Raw genomic sequence first — 7,251 nt, 5'->3', positions numbered from 1 at the left:
TACCTCTCCTTTGCTTCATAAACTCAACTTTTATTTTCTGCTTAATCATCCCTTCCGCAACTTCAGAGCTGAGTCTTTGACCTGCATTCAAGCTCTTGTTAAATGGTAATTTTACATTTTTAAATATGATTCTTGTATTATTGTCTTTTTTATCCACTAGACTAAAAGTTTGCCAAGGGCAAGTCCATGTTTTTGGGCTTTTTTCTATTTGCTCCAGGTCTACCACACTCTTAGAGGTAAATATGATAGGATCTCAATAAATATGGGTTTTATAAACAAATAAACACATCCCAACATGAAGCTATTGCTCCCAAAGATTGAGCATTTCTTTCTTTCTCTTAGCTTTATTCATCTATACTGTGAAAACATACATATTTTACTTGGTAAAAATAGCACGGGGCAAATAAATGTAAATTTAATTTAAAAGGGAGAAGGGGAAAACAGAAATCAATGAAGTAATCATAGAAGTGAGGTGGCAAGTCAACATTAGCAAGGGGAAGTATAAGTGGTGGTTACGCCTGTATCTTGAGCCAGATAGAAGGAAAAAAGACGGAAGTCGGTGAAGATGCAGGAGATGAAAATAAAGAACGTCTTGGGGAGGGTTGAGGATGCCAGTGGGACTGGAGCCCAGACCAGAAGGCAGAAATGGTGCCGCTGGGGTAAGGGTCCCCTTAGGTTGCAGAACAGTTGGAAGGATAAAGCAGGCTGCAGGCCCATTCAGGGGCTGGGGAAAGAGGGACTGGGAAGCCGAAGGGTCAGAAGACTATCCCATCCCCAGGACAGGTAGTCTTCTTAGTGACTATCCTCTCTCTAGCAGACTGCCGCCAGGACTGTGGACCATGTGTCCTGCGCCCCAGGGCAATAGTCCTTGTCCATCGTGCATCTTGGTCTCTGCATTATCAACTACGGATCAAAATAGTGCCCTTCTCAGGTGTGCAGGGTGCCAAACAGCCATCATTCCTGGTAAAAAGACTTTTGTCATATTTAGACATTTCTTCGGTGAAATATATTTTCCAAAGCAGCATAGTAACACCAGTCATGAGTTTCACCTGTTTCTTAGTGTCAGAAGGGGCATTTGTTCACAGAACACACTATTTGCTATTTTCAGTTTTTCAAGTTGTAGTAAATACCTATGTTTTTCTCCTTAGCACTAGCACTCTAAGACGAATTTTCTATTTACATCAATTTGATTTTTTTGTTCTCCACTAGAAAATCAAAAGCTTTTGTTTCGTCCATGTAAGGGGTAGAAGGGTGCATGGCACATAATAGGCACTCAAAAGTAAAAAATGTGGCATAGGGAAGAGCCGCTGGGCATTCTAGGAGGCTGTGTGACTCTGAGCCCTGGCCGAGGTGCTGAGCTGGGGAGAGGTCAACGGCGAGGTTCTCGCCGGGAGAGTTCTCGCGGAGGGCACGTTGGCCTGAGAGAACCAGGTCCCCCACCGTCAAGGCCTGGAGAGACCACAGATCAATCCAGATCCGACGTCAGGACTCCCTGAGGATCCGAAAACGACGCTCAGCGCAGTCGGCTCGTGCTCCCATCGCAGCGGAAGCCGAAGGAAAAGGCCTGGGGCGACGACGCAGGGGCCTCTCTCCGCCCACCCCCGCCCAGTCCCCTCCTGGGGTTCCGCATCGCCTGCTGAGTTTCCCCGGTCGCCGGGCTTCTTTGTCCTGCGGAGCTGGGCGGTGAGTGTGCATCGGTCGTCCAGTCCCTTGCAGCGGGGCGGTCACGGCGGGGACCGGAAAACGTGGGGCCGGGCTCGCCCCGCGTCCCCTCAGGCTCTGCCCGCCAGGGGCTCCTGCTACCGGCGGCCAGAACCGAGGGGCAGAGCAGCGGTCGGCGGCCGGGGGTGGGTTGGGAGGTCGGGGCGGCCGTGCCGGTCCTGGGGCGGGTGAGGCGCAGACACCGCGCGGAGTCCAGACGTCCGGCGGGCGCCCTTTCCTGCGCTTTGCTTCTCCTGGGCGCGACTCGGGCTACTTTGTAGGGGTTCCGAGTCGCCCCGCCTATGGGGGGAAAGGAGCGCCCTTTCCGACCGACCGTGGGCCTGGGGAGTTTGTCTCCAGCGTCTGCGGGGGTGCAGCGGCCTGAGTTCTAAGCGCAGGCATGTCCCTGTCTTTGAATGAAATGAGATGACCCAGGCCCCCAGCACGTGGCCAATGGCGAACCGAGATCACCTGTGCTGTGGTTTGGGCAAAGGCTGGAATCTGGTTCTTCTCCCTTAAAGGAAATTTACATTCTCCGGCTGCACTGAGTAGAACAGCTGCTTCTAATGGATTTTCTGACTCGTTAAAGAAGCTGCTGAGATCCACTTTTTTGCTAAAGAATGTCCAAACCTGTAGAGAATTTTTATAAAAATTTATTTGAGCTAAACAGAGAATTCGCCTGGACTACTTTGTAGGGGTTCCGAGTCGCCCCGCCTATGGGGGGAAAGGAGCGCCCTTTCCGACCGACCGTGGACTGAGGAAAATACTTCCTACCAGGACAGTTTGTAGTTTCTTTTAGGCATTCGTGTTACCGACCCTCTTGGGTCAGGGACCCAAACGGAGGTCCTTCTGACCAGTGCCCTTTGCACCAACAGAACGAGACTGAGTTTGGTAAAGCAGAGCAGAAACTTTATTCTTTGATCAAGGAATGAAGAAGGGTGAGCTTAATACAGGAAAGAGGCATGAGAACTGTGCAAATTGACCAAACATGAAACCAAGTTGTATTCAGAGCCTGCTTAGTGCTGAACTTAGCTGACCAATCATGCAACAAGGCCATAAGGAACTTACAGAACAAAGAAAAATTCCTGTGAAGATTGCTAACAGCTATTTATTTGTCCATACTGTTAACATTTATCCATACCATAAAAGAAAGAACAAGACCATGAGCTGTACCTTGGAAAAGTTAAACCTAACATTTCTTTCAGTTTTTACTCCCCATAATCAGTAGTTTTCTCTAGAAACTAAAAACATATAAGCTCAGCCTCTAGGGATGGTGGGTCTGTCTGTCTGTCTGTCTGTCTGTCTGTCTCTCTCTCTCGGCGGGGACCGGAAAACAGGGGAAAGGGTTCTGCATGCTATCTGGTAGTGATCCAAAGCTTGCTGGCTCTGATGTTGAACTGTCTACAGCTGTCCTGGTTAACCAACAGCAGTTCACTTTGGTTCTTGTAAGCCAGCACAGCTTGTGACGCAGTTTAGTTATTTGGGAACATCAGGATTTCCTAGATGACACTTGGAGACATTTAGAATTAAAGAGGAACACAAGGAAGGTTAAATGAAGATAGGAGAAGGCAAGGTGGGGATTGGATTACAGGACAGTTAACAAGATTGTGTGCTCCCTTGAGGGGAGTTATGCTTCGGGGGTCTAAAAAAGAGAATTACTCTGGCATTTCACAGATGTATTAACCTAGATGTGTAAGAACAAGGGCCCAGGCTTGCTTAAGGCAAAGACCGAGCTTTTACTGGAGAAGTTATCTGCATGAGAGTGACTACCCATAACTTTCCCAGTTAAGATTTATGATCAGATCACCCTGTGAAGTTACTTTCTGTATAACCCCACGTTTTTTGTTGTTTTGTTGTTGTTGTTGTTGTTGTTGTTTTATCATCACATAGAATATTGACAAAAGAAGAGTGCAGGAAACTGAAGAGAACCATATAAAAAAAATCCCAAATCGCCCTTTCTTGTGCCCTTTTAAGGTTGACACAGCACCCTAAGAGGCTAACACAGGAGGGTAAAGTAAGTCTCCATAAAACCCAGAGAAGAGATTATAAAAGTCCTCTTTGTATCTTGTCTGGAGTCACAGCTGAATCAGAGGAAAATTTCTTTTCTGTTTGAGCAAAGTGATAAATTTAAATTTAACCTTCATTGTGATGATACTTTCAAGTAAAGTGTTGATGTTTGTCACTGAAGGCAGAACATCCCACTAGAATGATATAAATGCTATAAATTGAGAATATCTGAAAGCACTGGCTGACAAAGTGAAACCAGGCCCTAATAGTTTTTTCTTTTTTACTGTCTTACAGGAAATAACAGCAAGCTTCCTCACAGTGCTCCTGTGACCAAGCCCAATCAAACTGATCCCAAAGACTTGGGCAGGCCAGGAAGCCAACAAGAACTCTGAGTGACCCCAATAGGTAGCCAAAACCAAAATTCACCTCTAGCCAGAAACTCTGTATGCAGACTCGGTCCTCATGGACCATATTCAGAAGTGAGGGCTACCTAATAATTTGTACTTAGCCAGACACCTCGATCTAACCTAATCAGAAGTTAACAAAACAACATTTTGCAAGATCTGCTATCTCTCCTTAAAACCCCTTTTCCCATCCAAATAGGGGAGACTGATCTGAGTCTTGTCTCCGGTCTCCTCGTCTAGCCGCCTGAAAAATAAACCCTTTTCTCTGCGAAAACCTGTAGCCTCAGATTTTGGCTTCTTGTGCACCATGGGCAATAGGCCCACTAATCAGGTTCAATAACAAATCCTGGCAACTCAGATGACAACATAAGTCCTGTCTGGACAATTGCCAGTGGCTTTCCAGCCCCTTTTTGGGTACAGGGTCCAGACAGCTCGTCTTAGCTGCCTATGTGACTTTACCTAGAAGATCTGCGAAGGGACCTTCTGCTCGTCAGTGTCAACAACCTTTAGTGCCTTCAGTTTCTTTTCTTTTTTTTTTCCAAAGAGAAAATGGACTTGAGAACAGACATTTCTGCATGTGCACTCTTGGTTATTTGTACCTAAATCATACAGGATCGTGGGTTAGAGTCTCAGCCAGAGAAAATATTTGGCAGAAATGTTGCAGCCGCAAAGGTACTCAGAATCTCTGATTGGAGGCCCAGCCTGGGTTAGAGTCCCACGTCACTGGTTGGAAAGAGACTTTTTTTGTTTTCTTGTTTTTTGTGTGTGTTGTCTTGAGGGAAAGGTGCCTATCAACGCAGCAGCTGTCAGCCTCACCTCTGCCGTACTGAATGAATCTCACAGTTTGCCCCCTTGAGGGCATCAAACTCAGAGTCCAGGGTGCTACATTAGGTTTCGATTGCCTGACCCCATTGTCTTTCGATATTTAGGTACCTTATGTAACTATGGGAAATACTAACAGTATCCCTGAGTGTAGTCCCTTAGGTCAGCCTTTTTGGCACCAGGGACTGGTTTCATGGAAGATAATTTTTCCATGGACCAGGGAGCAAGGGGTATGGTTTCAGGTTGATTCAAGCACATTACATTTATTGCACACTTTATTTATATTTTTATTACATTGTAATATATCATGAAATAATTATATCACTTACCATAATGCAATATCAGTGGGAGCCCTGAGCTTGTTTTCCTGCAACTAGATGGACCCATCTGGAGGTGATGGGAGACAGTGACACCTGAAATGTGTTGTTTACGTCCAGTCTACTCTGTAATCTTGTTGTGGTTGCTGTCACTGCAGAAAACCCTGCTTTGCAAAGATAGGATGTTGGAAGTGGAAGCAGGCTTTTCAATGCACATAACAGATCCACATGCACATCCTCTTGAAAAATATACTGCGCAAAAACAAGCATTGTTGCATTGGTAGACTTGTCAACCTGGATTGCGTACTACAGTGACTCACTAATCCTCTCTAAAAATTGTGCCTCTATATCCTCTGCTATTCCATCAATTCGTCTAGTTATGGTGCTAGCTGAAAGAGGAACACGTGCCACCTTTTGAACTGCAGCTTCTCCTGAAAGTTCATGACAAATGTTCTTAGCAGCAGGCAAGATCAACTCTTTGCCAATAGTGAAGGGTTTCTTACCTTTAGCAATGTGGTTAGCTAAGAACTAAAAACGATGCTCTCAGTGCTGATACATTTGATGAAGTTGTGGCCTTCAATCTTCTGTTCTTTATATTCACATTAAAAAAACAAAACAAAACAAAACAAAACAAAACAAATTCCAAAGCCTTCTCTTTTAATGCAGGGTGCTTGGTCTCCATGTGGCGAAGCAGTTTTGAAGGTTTCATGGTTTTGCTGGATAGCCGGTTGCCATAGATTATACAAAGTGGCTTGGAGAATGTGAGTCACCTGTTGCAATGAACACGTAATTTAAGTAGACTCTTGATATTTTCTTTTAAATGCAGCTTTCTTTTTGTTGGCAGTCAGATTCTCCTGCTGTCTCTTCGTTATTGGGTCTTTTCTCCTTTTCAAAGCTCTCCAGTGACGTTTGTTTTTCACTCATTTTGGCTAGGGTTAGCTTGTGGGTTTACCAAAACTGTGACTGAGACGAGTGCACAGTGCAGGAAAGAGGCACAGACGAAGTGGTAAATAAAATAATGGGCGGGCCGCGCATGGACTGAAATAAGTGTCGGATTCTAGCAGAGAGCCTGCCACCAGATGCAGCTGTACCATGGAAGTACATCAACTCACTTGCCACTATAAAGCCTGCTATCAGATGCAGCTTAATTGTCGCTTGCCACTCACTGATAGGGTTTTGATATATCTGCAAGTAATTGATGTATTATGGTCTCTGTGCAGTCGAATTTCTCTGCTAATGTTAATCTGTATTTGCAGCCGCTCCCCAGAGCTAGCATCACCGCCTCAGCTCCATCTCAGATCATCAGGCATTAGTTTCTCATAAGGAGCGTGTAACCTAGATCCCTCACATGTGCAGTTCACGACAGGGTTCGCACTCCTTATGAGAATCTAATGCCTGATGATCTGAGATGGAGCTGAGGCGGTGATGCTAGCGCTGAGGAGCGGCTGCAAATACAGATGAAGCTTCACTCACTTGCCCGCTGCTCAACTCCTGCTGCAAGGCCCAGTTCCTAAGGGCCACAGACCAGTACCGGTCTGTGGCCCGGGGGTTGAGGACCCCTGCCTTAGTCTACATTCTCTAGAATTGGTCAATTTTCATCTGTGAATCTATGAGAAGGAAAAAAATGATTTTCTTTTGTAATACTGCCTGGCTTCACTGTCAGCTGGGGCCAGGAGAAAGTTGGCCTGAGAATGGGTCATTGAACTACATCATTTTACAATTAGACCTGTTTTGCAAAATAAGTGTTTCGAGATCCCCTACATGTCTCGACCATAATAAAAATTTACAAAAAACATGTAAGATTATGGTTCAGAGAGAGGATTTGCACAGAAAACCTGTTTTTCCAGAATCTAATTTAGATGAGGACATTTCTCTCTCTCACTTGTTAGCCCCTACAGCGCCCCTGCCATCATCCAGGGTGCAATTGAAAATAACCAGGGAGGACATTATGAAATTCCTAAAGCCACTGGTTCAGCTTCGTACCCTCCTGTACCTGCTAG

At 45.6% G+C, this 7,251-nt stretch overlaps 1 long non-coding RNA gene and 1 other non-coding gene across 2 annotated transcripts; both read left to right on the top strand.

Moving 5' to 3' along the window:
* The first annotated feature begins 1,181 nt into the window (after positions 1–1,181).
* Positions 1,182–5,859, top strand: LOC120588064 (uncharacterized). The gene is made up of 3 exons (XR_005649133.1): positions 1,182–1,683; positions 3,592–3,715; positions 4,003–5,859. It is a non-coding gene; the product is annotated as an uncharacterized LOC120588064 (long non-coding RNA).
* LOC120588706 (small nucleolar RNA SNORA26) lies at positions 3,663–3,784 on the top strand. Its single transcript, XR_005649290.1, has one exon. It is a non-coding gene; the product is annotated as a small nucleolar RNA SNORA26 (small nucleolar RNA).
* Positions 5,860–7,251: the final 1,392 nt, after the last annotated feature.

The sequence above is a fragment of the Pteropus medius genome, unplaced genomic scaffold (assembly GCF_902729225.1).
Source record: "Pteropus medius unplaced genomic scaffold, Ma_sr-lr_union100, whole genome shotgun sequence".
Classification (NCBI taxonomy): Eukaryota; Metazoa; Chordata; class Mammalia; order Chiroptera; family Pteropodidae; genus Pteropus; species Pteropus medius.
This window is presented reverse-complemented; position numbering and strand designations above follow the sequence as displayed.